General features: G+C 46.5%; 2 long non-coding RNA genes across 2 annotated transcripts; one reads left to right on the top strand and one right to left on the bottom strand.

Annotated features, from left to right (window-relative positions):
• The first annotated feature begins 5,891 nt into the window (after window positions 1-5,891).
• LOC311436604 lies at window positions 5,892-10,678 on the top strand. The gene is made up of 2 exons (XR_014692966.1): window positions 5,892-8,247; window positions 9,862-10,678. It is a non-coding gene; the product is annotated as an uncharacterized lncRNA (long non-coding RNA).
• Window positions 7,444-9,336, bottom strand: LOC311436605. The gene is made up of 2 exons (XR_014692967.1): window positions 9,193-9,336; window positions 7,444-8,706 (listed from the first exon to the last, which is right to left on the bottom strand). It is a non-coding gene; the product is annotated as an uncharacterized lncRNA (long non-coding RNA).
• Window positions 10,679-15,644: the final 4,966 nt, after the last annotated feature.

Below are 15,644 nucleotides of genomic sequence, written 5' to 3'. Positions count from 1 at the left end.
CACTGCTTTCTCTTTTCTTCCCCATCCGCCTTAACACGTAAAGTTGAAGGGAAGTTTCTTTAAAGCATTGTTATAGCCAGCTGGTGAGTGTAGTGACTGAGACATGGGGAATGCAGGTTCAAAAGTTATAGAGGAGGCAATTTTAAACATTGTAGATAAGCACTCTGACTGCTTGCTGAATAGGAGGAACCTCATCTATGTCTCTTTCAGAAATGTTTTGTGAGAGAGGTATAGTCTGTCTTAGCTGATTGAAGTTTAAGTTTCAGGCAGATTTATTACCCATGCTTCTATGGAAAAACTAAGTAGGACCTGTACAAACATACTTAAAAAAAATAACACAAAAACCCATGTGTAGGATTCTTCATATAGTTTGTGAATTGCAACAAGCAGCTGCACAGTGAGATGCCTGAAGTGGCTGATAGTTCTGTTACTCCACTCCAGAGTGACTGGGAACAGGAATGTTCCGTGAATTCTTAGGGTATTTTTGTTGTGAAAAAGTCCTGTCACTGAGTATGCTCTTCCCTTGGATTTGAAAAGGTCTTGATCTTTCTGATCTTGATCCTTCTTCATGCTCTTTAGTCCCATTTTTCCATGACTTGTGTTTCTCTTGAAGTATTCATTTATCTTTTTTCTCTACCTCATGAAGTATTGACATTTGTGAAGTTTGATATAGTTCTCCCTTTAAATTTGCTTGGCAGGTATTGTGTTCATGTCCTAAAATAGCTGATTAATAGCAGATTGAATGTGCAGCACATCCATCTTTTGCATAATTAACTAAGATTGCACTCTTGAATCATTTTTGTTTCATCTGACACCTGCCCCTCCTTCCCCCAAAAAAGGCAGGGGTAGGGAAGCCTGAAAGGTGATATGAATGCTGTAGCACAAGTAATATGGAGTTATTATGTAAAAAGAAATATGAATTCCCCTCAAGTCTGCTATAAAGAAACAAGTCAAACCCTCAGCCGCCACGTTAACTTCTTGAGCCATGATTAGCAGCAATAAAAATCAAGTGTCCCAAAATGCATAAGCCTTGCATTATGCATCCAAAGTCAGCTGTGTTTATTTAAACAGAAACAAGTTCGCTAAGCAGTAACAAAGCTTAGTACTTAGAGCACCGTGTTTTTTCTGAGCTGTATACAATCACATGTTCTGTCCCAGCTAAAGCAGTAGCATTTCAATCACAGGGGAAAGCGAAGAAAGAGAAGGAGTCTGGCAGTTAGTTTGATCAGTCAGACATTCTGTTGAAATCTGGGCACTGTTTTTACTGCAGAGGTATTTCAGCCCCACAACTACTACTCCAAAATAGCTGCTTTGACTGGAGGAGCTCTGCTGTCCCCAGGTCCTGAGGATATTGCAGAATTGCACTCAGCTTTTGCAAGCAGAAACTGGATGTATGGGCTCTAGTCTCGTCTTTGCTATGTTGTGGTGAAATCCCAGGTAAATCCCAACTCCGTCCTTTGCAGCCCTACAATATTAGAATAAAACCACCAGCAACTGCCTCAGGATCCTTCACGAGAAACCTTGTGTAATTCAGATTCTGTTGTATATCAGAACTATTACATAATCCTGCCTCACAAGACTTAGCCTACTGAAGTTGTCATTACAGACAGTAATCCCATTTTGGATTAAAGGAGATCTCTAAAGGAAAAGTGATTCTACAACTTTTCTAGTGTTCACTAAAATAGAGAAAAACAAAGTCAAAGCTAAGCTGCAATGAATTTAGGATATTTAGGAAGATGTATAGGTAGGGCTTAGGGCAAGACACATGTTCCCATTGATCCTTTCCTCTCAGTACAAGAGCTGTGTTTCACTCCAGGTGAGTAAATTGCTCCATGGAGACAGGAAGGCTTTGGTGTTACTTCTAGCCAACAGCTGGTGTTCCCACAAGTGTAGCTTAAGGGCAGAGAAAGAGCCAGGTGGAGAAGGGTGGAGGTGAGAACATCCTTGAACACCATCTGGCAAGGAGGATTTTAGGTCTGGATAGAGCTTGTAAACTAAGGTCATGGTAACTGGAAAAAACACAATCTAGTCAAACAGGTGAAATTGGGACAGTGTGTAAAACCAAAACAGCTCCCATGGCATTCACAGCATCCATCCCAGCACTCCCAAGCTGCAATATGTGGCTGTTGCCTCTTGCTATGGCACCTGTAAAAGACTTGGTTCCACTGATGCTGTAGATGCCTTTCAGGTAGCTGAAGGATGCAGCAAAGCTTCCCATTAGCCACTCCTTTGTATTATTTTTGATAGCTTAAAAATAAGTTATCTTGATAAAGCAGAATTCAAATCATTCAAAACTCCAAATACACTGGCTCACTTTTTCTGGACACATATACTGTAATGTTTTTGATAGCAAATAGCTTTTTATATTCAAATTATATTTGTTAATGCAAGCTTATTATTTGTTTATTTACTGCTGAGGCCGGGCAGTAGGCATACAAAATCACTTCTAGAAATATTAACAGTATGGGTAAAGGATAACAGCAGAAGAGTTTTCTCCCTATACCCTGTAAGGAATTATACTTAATCCAAGGAAAAACTCCCTCTCAGTGGTATATTTGCTCCTGTTGGTGACTGTCTGCAGGACAGTCATAGCAGAACAACTCTTTCTCTTGCCACCAAGGTTCAGAGCCAAACTACTGCTTCATCACCACGGGGTGTCACTGTAGATAGCGCAATAACCCACAAAACTCACATTAATGGACAATTTGAAAACAAAACCGAAACCCTCCTGCATGACGCAACCCTCTCACACCTCCCAGTGGCTGCTTTCTGTCGGCCTGTGTGTTTATTGCTGCCGGGGACTCGCATCACAAAGAACACGGGAACATCACATCACCAATGGCCAAGAAAACCTCCCCCTGCCTTTCTCATCACATATTCAAGCAGAACTGAATCAGCTCGTTTTAAGGCCAAAAGGGGCTGTCTCTAGACCCACCCAGAGGACACTCCCAAATACAAAGCATCTCCCACTGCGGATGCTGCCAGACCACCGATGCATGGAGAGTGTTGTAATATTTAATAATTTAAAAATGCATCCCACCAAAAAAAATCTCCTGCCATACCTGTGGTGATGGTCTTTAAACAGAAGGATGGTGCAATAACTTGTTTTGCCTGCATCATGAAAGGCAATTGCTGAAAACACATGGAGAGGAAAACTTGCTTTGTAAGCTCTCAAATATTATATTTATGTCTGTGAGCCTTCAAAATCTAATTCAGTAGTTGGGACTTTCCTGGATGACCATAAAACTAAAATTAACACCTAACATTTCCAACCAAATAAAACATTTTTTTTTCCTTGCTAGAGACCAAAATGTTATGTCATGAAGTCAGTCTCATAATTAAAGTGCCTCAGAAGTAATAAAGATGCACAGTATTCATTTACCAAAAGTATTTTGTTTTGTTTAGTGCTTGCAGGCAAGACTCTGAATCGGCCTCAGTAACTCACAGCTGCTGCTCCCAGAGCTCAGAGGACTTGTTTTGGCCAGCGATGGTGCTCTGCCTCTGCTTGCTGCACACACAAGGCCACAAAGTTTCCGTCTCACTGAAGATGTTGAGCTTTATGTAGGCTCAGCTGGTGAAATTCAGTAGCGTGAGGTGTAGAAGACCGACCTAGATGATATTAATTGGTTCACCTCGATTTAAATTGTGTACAGAAACAGACCATTCAAAGTTGTCTAATTACCTTTAAAAAGGATCAGGTAGCAGGTTTTCCTTTGTATACCTAAAATAGCAATATTAGCTGAGTGGTCTGAGAGTCTCTGATGCAAGGGTGGGCCTGGGGATGAAGAGTACTGCCACAGCCCTTCATGGTCATTAAGAAATAACCCTGTCACCATCTAAGGAGAGCAGTGGGAACCACCAGCACTGTGCAGTTTACACTTTTCTGCACAAAAACATAGTTTAAACTTTGGCAGCTGCCTTACAGAGGAATTTGGTTTTGTAGGATCCTTCTTAACAGACACCGGAGTTTCCTCTTTCCCTTTCAACTTCTGGTACCAAAATGAGAACGCTTTGGGTTCCCTTTTAGTCCCATTCAGCTGAAAGCAGCTTCCTCAAACACACAGCCCACACCTCTCCTGCATGGCACCCTACAAGAAGGCTGGCTGAAGGGAGGTAAACCTTGCCTCGTTAGCAGCAGACCTTAACGAGGTAAACCTTAATGAGGTAAAGGCCTACTGCAAAGGCCCTGAACCCTTCTGTGCCTCCTCCTCCCCAGCTGGTTCCTGTGCTCAGCATGGTGGTTCTCCTGGCCCTGCTGGCCAGACTGCAGGTGAGGCTGGTGGCCCCACATGTGTAGCCCTCTCCGTGCCCTTTATTAATACAAAGACCTCAGAAGGCAATCAACAACCCCAGGTGAGCTGCGGCCCCTCCACGCCTCAGGCCTGACATTTAATGCAGACATACATTCACCTGAGGACCCTAATTATTGGCTAGCCTTTGCCTGCCCACCATTGGGTATGCATAAGATTACGTGACCCTATTATAATGAAAAATGTCTTCTGAGGTGTGCGGAAGACCAGAGAAGCAGTGAGGGAAAGCAGCAGCTTCACCGAGTCTCCAGCAGCACTAGGCTGCTCTCAGCGGGCCTGTACCTTCCTTGCCTGGTGCTACCGAGGGAAAGCATCCAGCTGCAAAATGCAAACCAGGCTCTTCCCCTGCTTTCACTTCTCACTGTATTTTATGCCTGTTGCCCTCCCAAGGGCTGTATGTGATGTATAACCCCTCTCTGACTGGCACCCAGCTGTACTGGAGCATTCTGGTCCAGCTGTAGACCAGTTCTAAGAGGCAGCTCTTGCATTTCTCCAAAGGACCATGGGTTTCTAAAGCCAAGCCCAAAAGGTGCCCAGACACCACAGGGAGACAATTCATGAGCTCAGCTGGCTGGATCAGCTTTGGGACCGATGCTCTGCCTCGCCCCCATCCCAGGAGCCACCACCTCCACAAAGGACTGCCTGAACCCCACAGCCCTCAGCTGATGGCAACCTGCTTGCCAAGGCCAGCTGGAGTGGTATGGCTTCCTTGTGTTGTGCTGGGCTTGGTTTCTGCAGGGTTAGGGCGAGTGGCAGGAGCAGCCCAGCTATATTTGCAGCAGGGGTGGTGAGGAGGAGGGTGGCCAAATGGACAAGGACAGTCTTTTCTGTGGCCCATGTGTAATTGTTGCTTGCCATGACAGAGATACCTTTGAGGGCCTCGGTTCCCAGTCTCACTGAGAAACAGCAGGGTTTGGGGTCATGCTGGAACTGGCTGAAAAAGACACACAGGGAGCTGTGAGGGCACCTGCGGGCTCTGCTCCTGGGTTGCCCATGCCCCCCTCGGGGACAGCATAAACACCCCTTGCTGGGGTGTACGGTGTGCAGACCATAGCACAGGCTTGACCTGCTGGGCATGCCAGCATGGGTATTTTTAATCAGCTTTCCCCGAAGGTACCTCCTCTTTCCACAGCCCAGAGCCACCAGGGGAGATGCAGTGGGACGAGCTGGGGCAGTGAGAGGGGGGACACCGAGGGCGAGGTGGCACCTGGGGCTCCAGCAGCCGGGCACCTTGCAGCAGCTCTGCGAGCTCTCCCCAGGGGGACGGGGGGCTCTGCAGCAGCCTATGGGCTGCTCCAAGTCTTTCAGGCTGGATGCTGACCTTAGGAATGTAATCAGAGAGCTGATTATAAATAGTTTGTGCAGTTGTTGATGAGATTAAAATGTGCTGTGGCAGGCAGTTGGAGGCAGGGGGTTACTCCAGTGTGTGCCCAGGATGCTGCGTGCTCGTTAATCTCTGGGTGCACGTCAAGCCTGAAAAGGGGAAGTGGCTAAAAAAATGCTCAGAAAATGCTCCCAGGGAGGGGGGGAAGGAGGAAGCAGCCTGGCTTACAAAACAGGGGGTGCGGGACAAGGGGGAAGAGGCCAGAGAGCAGGGAAAATTGAGGAGGAGGGAGGGTGGTCGCTGCAAGCCTTCAGGGTGGCAACCATCCTGCAGGTATGGGGTGGGCTGAGCTCAGAGCCAAGACACACAAACCTGCAAGGAAAAAGGAGCAAAACCATAAAAACAGGGGAGTGCACTAAATAACAGAAGTAAAAACCTCCAGGTGTGTCAGTGCTGGTCTGTGTCCCCCTGGCGGTGTGTGATGGGGCTTGGGAGAAAGGCAGGGAAAAGGCGGAGGGGAAGAAGTGCAAGAGGTGGGCGATGGAGCAGGTCAGGGCACAGCAATAGCTGTGGCAGCATGCGGGACAGGCACAGCAGGGCTCTGGGAAGGGCTGACTGTGAGTTTGGGCAGGAGCAGAGGAAAGCTAATGCCTCCTGGGAAGGCCCAAACCTTCCCACGTTGCAGCCTCAGAGACCTCACAAGTGAGGGACTCAAGCCAGGTAGGTCCAGAGAGAAAGGAAAAGGGTTCAGGGAGATGGTGCTGGGCAGTGCAAGAGGCAGTAATCTGCCATCAGGTTTTCTGTGAAGAAAACACTGAAGAGTTTTAAGGAGAAATTAGAAGGTAGCCAGGAGCTGCGCAAGATGCCTCTCCACAGCATCTTCCAAGTGCGAGTGGCAGCTGGGAACAAAGTGGAGGAGCAGAGGTGGCTTCACTGGACAACAGGCACCAAGAAAGGCCTCGAAAGCCAAGAGAGGCATCCTGTGTCAGAAAACCATATTCAGAATGGTGAAACTGGGTGCCGAAGGGCCAGAGTGGTCACTGAGCAGGCACAGAGGAAGCTCTAGAAGGAAGACAAGGACTCATATTTTATCAACATTAAGCTTTTTGCTGACAAGAGGAATCATCGGGGAGACTGCCTGTTTTATAGCATGGCAGGAGAATTACGTCTGGAGCAGACAGTGGGTCCATCAGTAGGGGATGGAGCCGAATCTGTGGTTGTGGATGAAGGAATCCTGGAGATGAGATGTGCAAGGACAGCGGGAGGAGATAAGTGGCTCATTTACCATGTAAAGCCTGAGGATTTGGGGGAAAACTGCTCATCCATGTAATATATAGATGCTGGAATTTTGCTGAGGGAATAATGAAAACAAAAATATGAAGGATTAAAATGAGCACTCTGAAAAATACCACAAAGCTCATATTTTCTCCCCCTTACTTCAGAACAAAATAGCAGTTATTGGCCTTGTCCTGATGACTGAAATACAGGTGAGGTGTGCCTTACTGCTGACCCCTGAGCACACACAACAGCAGTGACAGCAGCAAATTTCACGGACATCCAGCTCTGAAGAAATTGGCTCAAATACTGCCATGGAGCCAGCGCAGTACTCTGCTTGGAGCTGTGCCTGGGGCAGGATCTCAGCGCCCCTGATGTGAATAGATAGGGATCGGGGTTACCACGTTATAACACTGTGAGGATCAGGCTGGAAAACAACCCAGCACCTGAAGGGACCAATTTTTTTCTTTCCCAAGGCCTGAGCAGAGTGAGAAGTCGAACACTCTCTCCTGACACGAGACATGGCAATAGAAATATTAAAAATAATGCTTCTATGAACAGTGAAACTTCAGTAGTCTAATTTCCTGTGGCTTTGTGCTTCCTGTTTATGTTCCTTTCATGCCACGTGTGGTGAGTGGTGAGCTCTGAGCAGAGCTTGCTCGGGGCTCTGCATGCTCCCTGGCTGGGCTGATGCCTGCATCCCCTCAGTGCAGGAGCTGCCCCCCACCTGTTATAAGGCAAATCACTTATAATCAGGCCTGCAGCTGAATCAAGACAGTAGAGGAATAAAACTGTTGTGTCATCAAGCTTAAATTGGGAAATTAGACTCTAATGTGGATGTGAGTGCAGGCACTGGCACGGAACAGCAACCTGTCTGTGTGCAAGGGCGCTGCACCAGACAGGAGCAAAACGGCACAGACCCCTGGAGCCCCAGGATGGGATCTGGAGAAGTGTAAAAGTGAAGAGGCAAGTTTCTGCTATCCCAGGCCTATTGTTCTGGCTGTGTCTCAATCCATGCATGACTGAAACGATAGCAGCGGAGTTCACTGTTTACCTCCTTCCTGAAACAGAGGATCGTTTGTGTGGCCGCCCTGCAAAGCACTGCGGAGCACTCCAAACACCGATGGCAGACGTAAGCAGACTCGATCGCAGGTGCCGCCCATTTCCAGGCTGCTTTCACTTGAAGCCTTTGAGGTCTAGATGAAAGGCGGGCACGGCCAGAGCAGCACCAGCACAACGGGCCTGCTGACATCCCTCGGGGGTGTTAGCAGGAAAATGGAAAACCTGCAACTCAGAGCTAACGTGATTAGAGACCGACAGAGCTCCTCCGTGCTGCTGGTGAGGCAGGGAAAATATCCAAAAAAAGAGAGGAAAAGAGTTGGGTCAGGTTTGCAGAGGTGGGGAAAGGGTAGACGGACGAAGATGCTCGCCTATTTCTGGTGTTGCTAGGGTTCATGTGGCTGTTTGCAATAAACACAGCAAGGGAGATGGTCCCAGGCTAAATGGAGCCCAGTGATGATGGACGCTCAGGAAGCCCTCCAAGTTCTGTGGCTTTTGTCCTCTGGGCCTTTCCTTCAAGCTAGCAAAACAAACAGCAGCCTTGCACATGAGCAGCAGCATCGGAGGTCTGGTGGGAAGCCAGAGAAGAAGGACAAGGGCTCCGCACAGGGCTCACAGGGCGGCAGGGTGCCTTTCACCAGCACCACCAATAACACAAGGAAGAGGGACAGCTCTGAGCAACCTGCCTTCTTTTGCCTTTGTCACGTCCTCAGTTAGTAGGGACAGCTTCATAAAAACCTGAAATACGGATCGGAAAGAGAAGAGGAAGCTTGCAGGAGCCTCACCGGCATAGCTGCTAATAGCTTTTGTGTAAATGTTATTTGCAAGTATTCCACAAACTATTTATGACTGTTTTATGTGCGCTAAGTGTTTGCTCGCCAAGAAATGACACATTACCCTTTCTTTGAAGCTGACTGGGAATTATTACCACCTGCTTATCAGGCTTTTACATATCTAGCCCAAGGTACAATGCTATAATGCTTTCCAGCAAAGAGAACTCTTGACTCCACAGCCAGATCCGCTCCAAAAGCGAAATGGTGGTGTGGGAGCAGAAGAAATGCAAGAAAATTATACATAATTACTTTTCCTCCAGCTCTTTTATGCAGGGAACAGGTGACTCAGCATTCCCATAAAGCTACCTTAATGGGAGAGGAGGAGCTCTGTCTTGAACTGGCAGCTGTCCGCCCTTGCCTTTGCTTCTCATATCTGCCTACTAAAACTTACCTTCAGGGCCGGTTGTTGCTTATCAGCGCAGTAACATGCATACTTGTGGAGTGCTCCTTTCTTCTTTCATTAAAAGGAGGATTTCCCACCCCACGTGCAATTATTTAAAGCAAGGTGCAAATAGGCAAATAATAACCACAAGCATCTGAGCTTTTTTTTTTTTTTTTTTTTTTTTTTTTTTTTTTTTTTTTCCAAAAAATAATCCCATTAATTTATTCTACTAGTGATGTCTATCTGGGTTCACAGGTTCCAGCTGCTGTGCCATGTCTTACAGAGCTAAGGAAGTAAGCCTGCCCCTGTTTGCTGTCTCCTTGTTTTATGTGACCGAAGTAGCTGCTTTCTGGTTGCTGTTGTTGTTTCTCTAAGGTACTGAAAACACACGGACAAATATAACGTGACACTGGAGCACCACTGCACAGAGCAATATTGCTATTTGCAGCACTGCACAAGAGCAGGGGTCCTGAAAAAGCAGGGCACATTTGTGCCAGGCACTTTAAAACTGACCAAGACGAGACTCCTCAGCAGGTGAAGCACACCACGAGCCTGACTTCTGCGCTGCATGGTGCTAATTAAATAGGCCCATTCAAAACAAAGCTCCCACTCATATTTGCTATTAATAGCCAACAGTTTTCCTCCTCCGTCCCCTCCCACAACCTCTCTCTCTTCCAGTGATAAAGCAACCCTACGTGGGGGGCTGAGAGCTCTCGCACACCAACAGGAGGAGTTCAGCACCTCGCCGGCTGGCTCACTGCCACCTTCCCCAGGCTGCTTTCCCCATAAGCCCACCCCGTCAGTGATGGCAAATTCTGGGAACAGGTGGTTTGAAGTTGGTGTTGGGTCTTGTTCATCCTCTGAGACTGGTTTTCTGCTCGCCCCTTGTATCCCTCCTCCGAAGGAGTCCCTCCTTGGCTGTGCCGGCTTAGCAAACCTGAGAACAGGGCAACGGTCAGAGCGACAGAAATGACTTGGCAAAGGAGAAGTGCAGCATGATGGGCTTCAGGAGAGATGAGTCACCAGCGATCTGCACTCCAGAAACAGCTCACCAGAGCCAGCTGCTGCGTTTCAGAAGACGATCTTACTGGACTCTGCAGGCTAGCAACAAAGGTGCAGGAGGGGAGCTCAGCTTCAGCTATTTCTGCGCATGCAGGAGCTGATGCATCTGCCTGTGCCTGGGGAAGATGGGCAGTCCGGGATGTGGAGGCTCTCCAGAGGTCAGCCTTGCTGCTTTGGAGATGCACAGCCAGTCAGCAGGCCTCGCTACTCTCCCATTGATCATTAAGCACTGACTAGAAAAGACAAAATAGCCAAAGCTTCAAAGAGGGTTCTCACTTGGAAATGGCCCTGTAACTTTCAGTGACCATTTTTACTTAAGGTAGAAGAGCCTAAAATTAAATGTTTATAATTGGATCCTTTATTTATTTATTTATTTATTTAAGGGTCACATTCAGCCATCACCAAGTCTGTGTTGCAGTGTGGGGACCACACCAAGGAGGAAAGGCTCGAGCTGTATTTAAGCAGCCCCACAGGTGTGTGGCCTCCGAGGCCGCTGCGGACACGGAGCACTGCCTGGTTTGCCATCAGGAGGCACCCTGAGCTGGGATGCTGCTCCATGTTGCACCCTTCTGGCACCCTTTCTCCTTTAACACAGCCTGGGCACCCACTTGTACCAGGCAGAGGCCAGAAATTAGCTAAAAAGACTTGAAAGTCTTCTCCCTGTGCTGGTGGGGTAGGAGCTGGTGGGGCGACGGCCCATGCTGCTGCTCTGTGAGGCTGGTGAGGGAATAGGTCTGGTGAGCCCTTCTGTGATGCGTGCCCCAGGAAAGACTTCCTTATACATGAAAATCCACTACAAACAGAAAGTGAAAAGAGAAAAAAAAAAAATCTCTTCCCCATCAACAAAGAGAATTGGCCTGATTTTAATAACAAATAAGTTTTGAATCCATTAAATCAAAGCCTGTGTTTACACATGATGTGAAGCATAGCTCTTAATATCTCATCATCTTCTGGAAGAAAAGAATTTGTTCTGCTTTGTCAAACCAGCAGACAATGCATCACTTATCTTTTATTCTACCTTGGTTTCACTGGGAAAAATGCCACAAAAGCTTCCACTTGGGTGAAATGCGCTACTACAGATGGGGTGAGCGGGACCAGTTTCAGGTAGGATCTACTGAAGCAGCTTGGCTGCAGTCCATGCTTTCTCTGCCAAGCTCCGCTTCAGCCCTGAAATGTCAAGATGCTGTACCTGTTTTTAAAGAACTGCTTTCCTCCCTAAAACTTGCTCTATGAGCCAAGAGACACGAGTGAGTAAAAAAGAAAAAACTCCCTGTTTTCTCCCTTCGCCCCTGTTAAAGGAACAAAACTGGGCACAAGCTGGAATGGGAGTTTCTGTCTAAACACCAGGCAGCACTTTGGTGCTGTGCAGGTGATGGAGCATGGGCACAGGTTGCCCAAATTGTGGGGTCTCCCTCCTTGGAAATCTTCCAAAGCCACCTGGACGTGGCCCTGGGCTAGCAGCTCTGGGTGGCCCTGCCTGAGCAGAGGGTCTCCAGAGGGCCCTGCCAGCCTCAGCCATCCTGCGATCTTGTGAAACCTGTCAAGGGGCATTATTTTGGCTCTTTCAGACAGAATCCCCTAACGGCTAGATAAGGCAGCACCTCAGTGAGGGCACCTCAGTTACAGAAAGTGTGAGAGGCATTGTGTTGCAATGGAAAAGTTTTATTTTCACATTGGTCTTTTTTTTTTTTTTCCTTTCTCCTTCTTTCTCTTACGCAGTATTGGCACGCTTTGAGAACTGCACACGCTGCTGGCTAGAGAAGACTGTGTGTTTACAGTGTTGATTAAAAATATCTTACTCAGAGCACTTTCTTTAGATAATTCAGACATTCCTGTTCTGAAGTCACCCTGAAACATACTCGCGCAATCCTAAAATAGCAAAAGATTTTTCCATCTTGGAATGGTCTTCTGTAATTATGACTGTAATTATTACCAATAAAAACAAAACAATGCTCTGATCATCTACTTTCTTAGCAATCAGGAGATGAGCACAGCTGAAAAATACGAGAGCTGAGGAGCACTCCGTAATATAGACACCCTGCTAAGACTCTCGGGGCAGGTCTCCTCACCAGCATAACCTAGCTGAAGACAAAGACGTCACATGGATGAGTTTGTACAGAAATGCCTTAAAAACCTCTCTCTGTGCTGTGAATCGTGCTGGGGTGGTGTTGCTGGCACACGGTACTGCTGCTGTCAGTGGGTTCCTGCTGTAGCTGCCTGGGGGCTGCTCAAGCCAGGTGTCTGTCCCCTCAGATGGCAATGACAGAGCCCCACCAGAAACAGGCAGGGGACCACATCCCAGCTTGTGGAAGCATCCCGAGCAAGCTGCATGCCACCCCGCAGCCAGGGGAGCATGAAAAATAATAATAATAATAAAAAAAAAAATATGAGGAAAGACCACAAAAAGGCTGAGTTAAGGAATCCAGACAAAATCAAGGCAGGGAGGGTGAATGGAGAGACTACCCTCCACCCATGTTCTTGTGTGCGCACATAACTTCAGGCATGTGAGGAATCCCTCTGAGCCCGGTAGGAACTGTTCATAACCTTACACTTAAGCCCACACTGGAGTATGTGCTCAGGTGGCACTTCAATAAGTTAGTCTTTTTTCATGCAGTTGTTGGGCAACACAAGAAGAAAAGCAGATGTCTCTCCAGGTGCATGCTGAGCTGTGCAATGATTTCCAAAGTCTTCCTGATGGCCACTGCTGGGCCTGTCCCCCTTCTGATGCCAAGGCTGGGACTGCAACGAAATCAACCAGGGAGCACCCTGCGAGCTCCATCCTTCTGTCCCTGGTGAAACTTTATTTTCTGTTAATTTTAACACGGTCGTAAACACTTGTAGAACACTGCAGAAACACCAACGACCAGACAGTTCTTTTATTTATGACAGTATAAACACCAAGTAAATAAAGAAAAAAACACCCAATGAATAAAGCTGATCTCAGAGAATAAAAGCATTACAATAAGTTATTAAACAGTTAAACAGTTAGCCAGCTTTTTTTTTTTTTTTTCATTAAACTTGGAGTGATTTTATGTGTTATTATAATATACAAATACTTTTAATTCTTAACTATAATCAGAAATCTGTTGGGCTTTCTTTTATTACAAGTAAGATGGCATTGCTATGCAGTATCTAAAAATATCTGTATTACAGATTACATCAGCATCAGAATGTTTTCCACAGGACAACTTAAAAGTGCTAAGAAATTTCCCCATGCATCAAGATGAAAAATGGGTGTGGGCACTCAGGAAGGCATGGATGTGTTAAAGCAAGAATTATGGGAGACTTGCAACTAGTTTCTTCTCTTGCTAAGCACTCACCTGTACTGCAAATTACCAACATGGTTTCTGCTGCAGAGCTTTCCTACTTTAATATACCAGAACAATATGAGTACATAAGCTTGGGACCCAACTCCATGAGAAAATTCAGCTGTTCACCTGCAGGGCTCGTGATAGAAAGTCACAGTGCCCATGTGACAATGGATCTGAAAAACTGAAGTGATGCTATAGCCAGCTCCTCTTAAAGGCTGGTTTTCCTTCTGGAGCTTCAGGAATTCCCATTTTCAATTTTGTGTTGGTTTTGTTGTTGTTGCTTTCTCACAGAAATGAAGGCCAGGCCAGAACAGTTAATCTTTAGTGAATGAGAGGCAGGATGCTAGTGGAATCAGCTGATTCCCTAAGGAAGATGATTAAATAGCGTGAGCTGCAAACTTTGGCAATTCTGTAGAGGAAAAGATCTGGATTTTTGATGCTTCATGGTTAAATTTTCTGATTTTAAGGATGTCAGTTCTTACTGAAACAGCAAAGCTGTGAATGGTAAGTCTCTCTCTCTCTCTCTTTTTTTTTTTTTCTTCACATGGAATGAGTCACTGTTGACAGCTATGTTTAAAAACCAGAAGCTGTCCATTCCCATTACCTTTCAACATCACCACAGAATCACAACAGAAGATTTAACTTCTAGTACATCCTGTAAATTTCTCATCACAGAAGACGTGGAGAGAAATGTCTTTGTTAATGCCTTGAATGAGCCCAATCTAGATCAGCTGAGGGCAGTGGGAAGAAATGGAAAGTGCAGGCTGCAAATTCTACTAAATGGCTTGGTTATTGTTTTCTCCAGTAAGCCACTTGTGTTTTCTGTGACTGAACACAATTAGTGTCATTCACAGCGTTGCCACTTTGTGAATAAGTAGTCCTCCGAGTGTGAGAGTGTGAGACTAAATTATTAATACGATTGTAAGCATTTTTCCCACAGTATATGCTGGTACCTAAACTACAGACTTTCATAGCTCACTCATTCTGTAAACGAATTAAAAGTATATTACTGGAAATGACAACAGCCACAACACTGCAAAAAGCAGCCTGGGCTGCTGTTCCCTTTGTGAAGAGTGAGCTGTGTGAGCGGCACCGGGCAACTCCCATCTCCTGAGCAACTTGCAGGCATTCTCAATTAGGCCTTTTGTAACCCTCAGAACAAGGTGGTTGCAACAAAACTATGTCTTATTAAGTTATTCCTTCCACACTGGCGTGTGCCACAGGTGTAAACCTGTGAAGCCTTTTGCAAGTCGGCAGGGTAACGTGGCAGATAAGCCTCTGGTCCCTAAGACACAGCCCGTGTTTTCAAGAGAGCATTTTGTCAGCTGCTATACATTTGCAGAGCCCTGATTTGCCAACAGGTCTGCCAAGACACGTAAGGCTACTGCTGCTTGCGTATGGTGTTGATACACAACTGTATGACCGCAACGACGACTCTGAAGTACATGAGTTAGCTCGGAGACCCATCCTGCTGTGACCGACACACGTCTACGACAGCACGTAGCATGGCACGGACATACCGAGGCACCCACAGAACGGCTTCCAGCCTCTAGCAATCTGCTGCTTAGGGGACAGCTTGATGCAGAGGCCGTGTCCTTACATTTAAAGCACCTCTTTTTTTTTTTTTTTCTCTTTTTCTTTTCTTCTTCTCTGAGTGCGCTCGGGTGCTTTTTTTGATTCCCTGTGAACTTTTGGCACCTTGAAGCAGGAAGTGCCACCGCTTAATTACCTGCTGTGTGAGGAACCACCTCCTCGTGTTTGCTTTAAATCTGCCACCTGCTAGTTTCACTTGATGCTCTCTAGTTCTTATATTAGAAAAAAAAGCAAATAATCCATCCCCATTCTTCTCTATTCATGACTGTGTATTTTCTCTCGCATGACTTTTTTGCATTGGCTCATTTCTACAGCCTAAAAAGTCCTGGTCTGTTGAGTCAGTCTGGGTCATTCTGTACTGTTAATTACCTTTGCTGTTCTCTGATTGTTTGCCATTTCTGCCATGCCTGCTGGGGGGTGGAAGGGCTCCTGGTCTCATTCCATCCTAACGTTTCCCAGCCGCTCTGCAGCAGTTTTGGGTCACCAACCTGACCT

Source organism: Aythya ferina, assembly GCF_964211825.1.
Source record: "Aythya ferina genome assembly, chromosome: 4".
NCBI lineage: Eukaryota > Metazoa > Chordata > Aves > Anseriformes > Anatidae > Aythya > Aythya ferina.
Note: the sequence above shows the minus strand (reverse complement) of the source record. Positions and strands in the feature narration are given on the sequence as shown.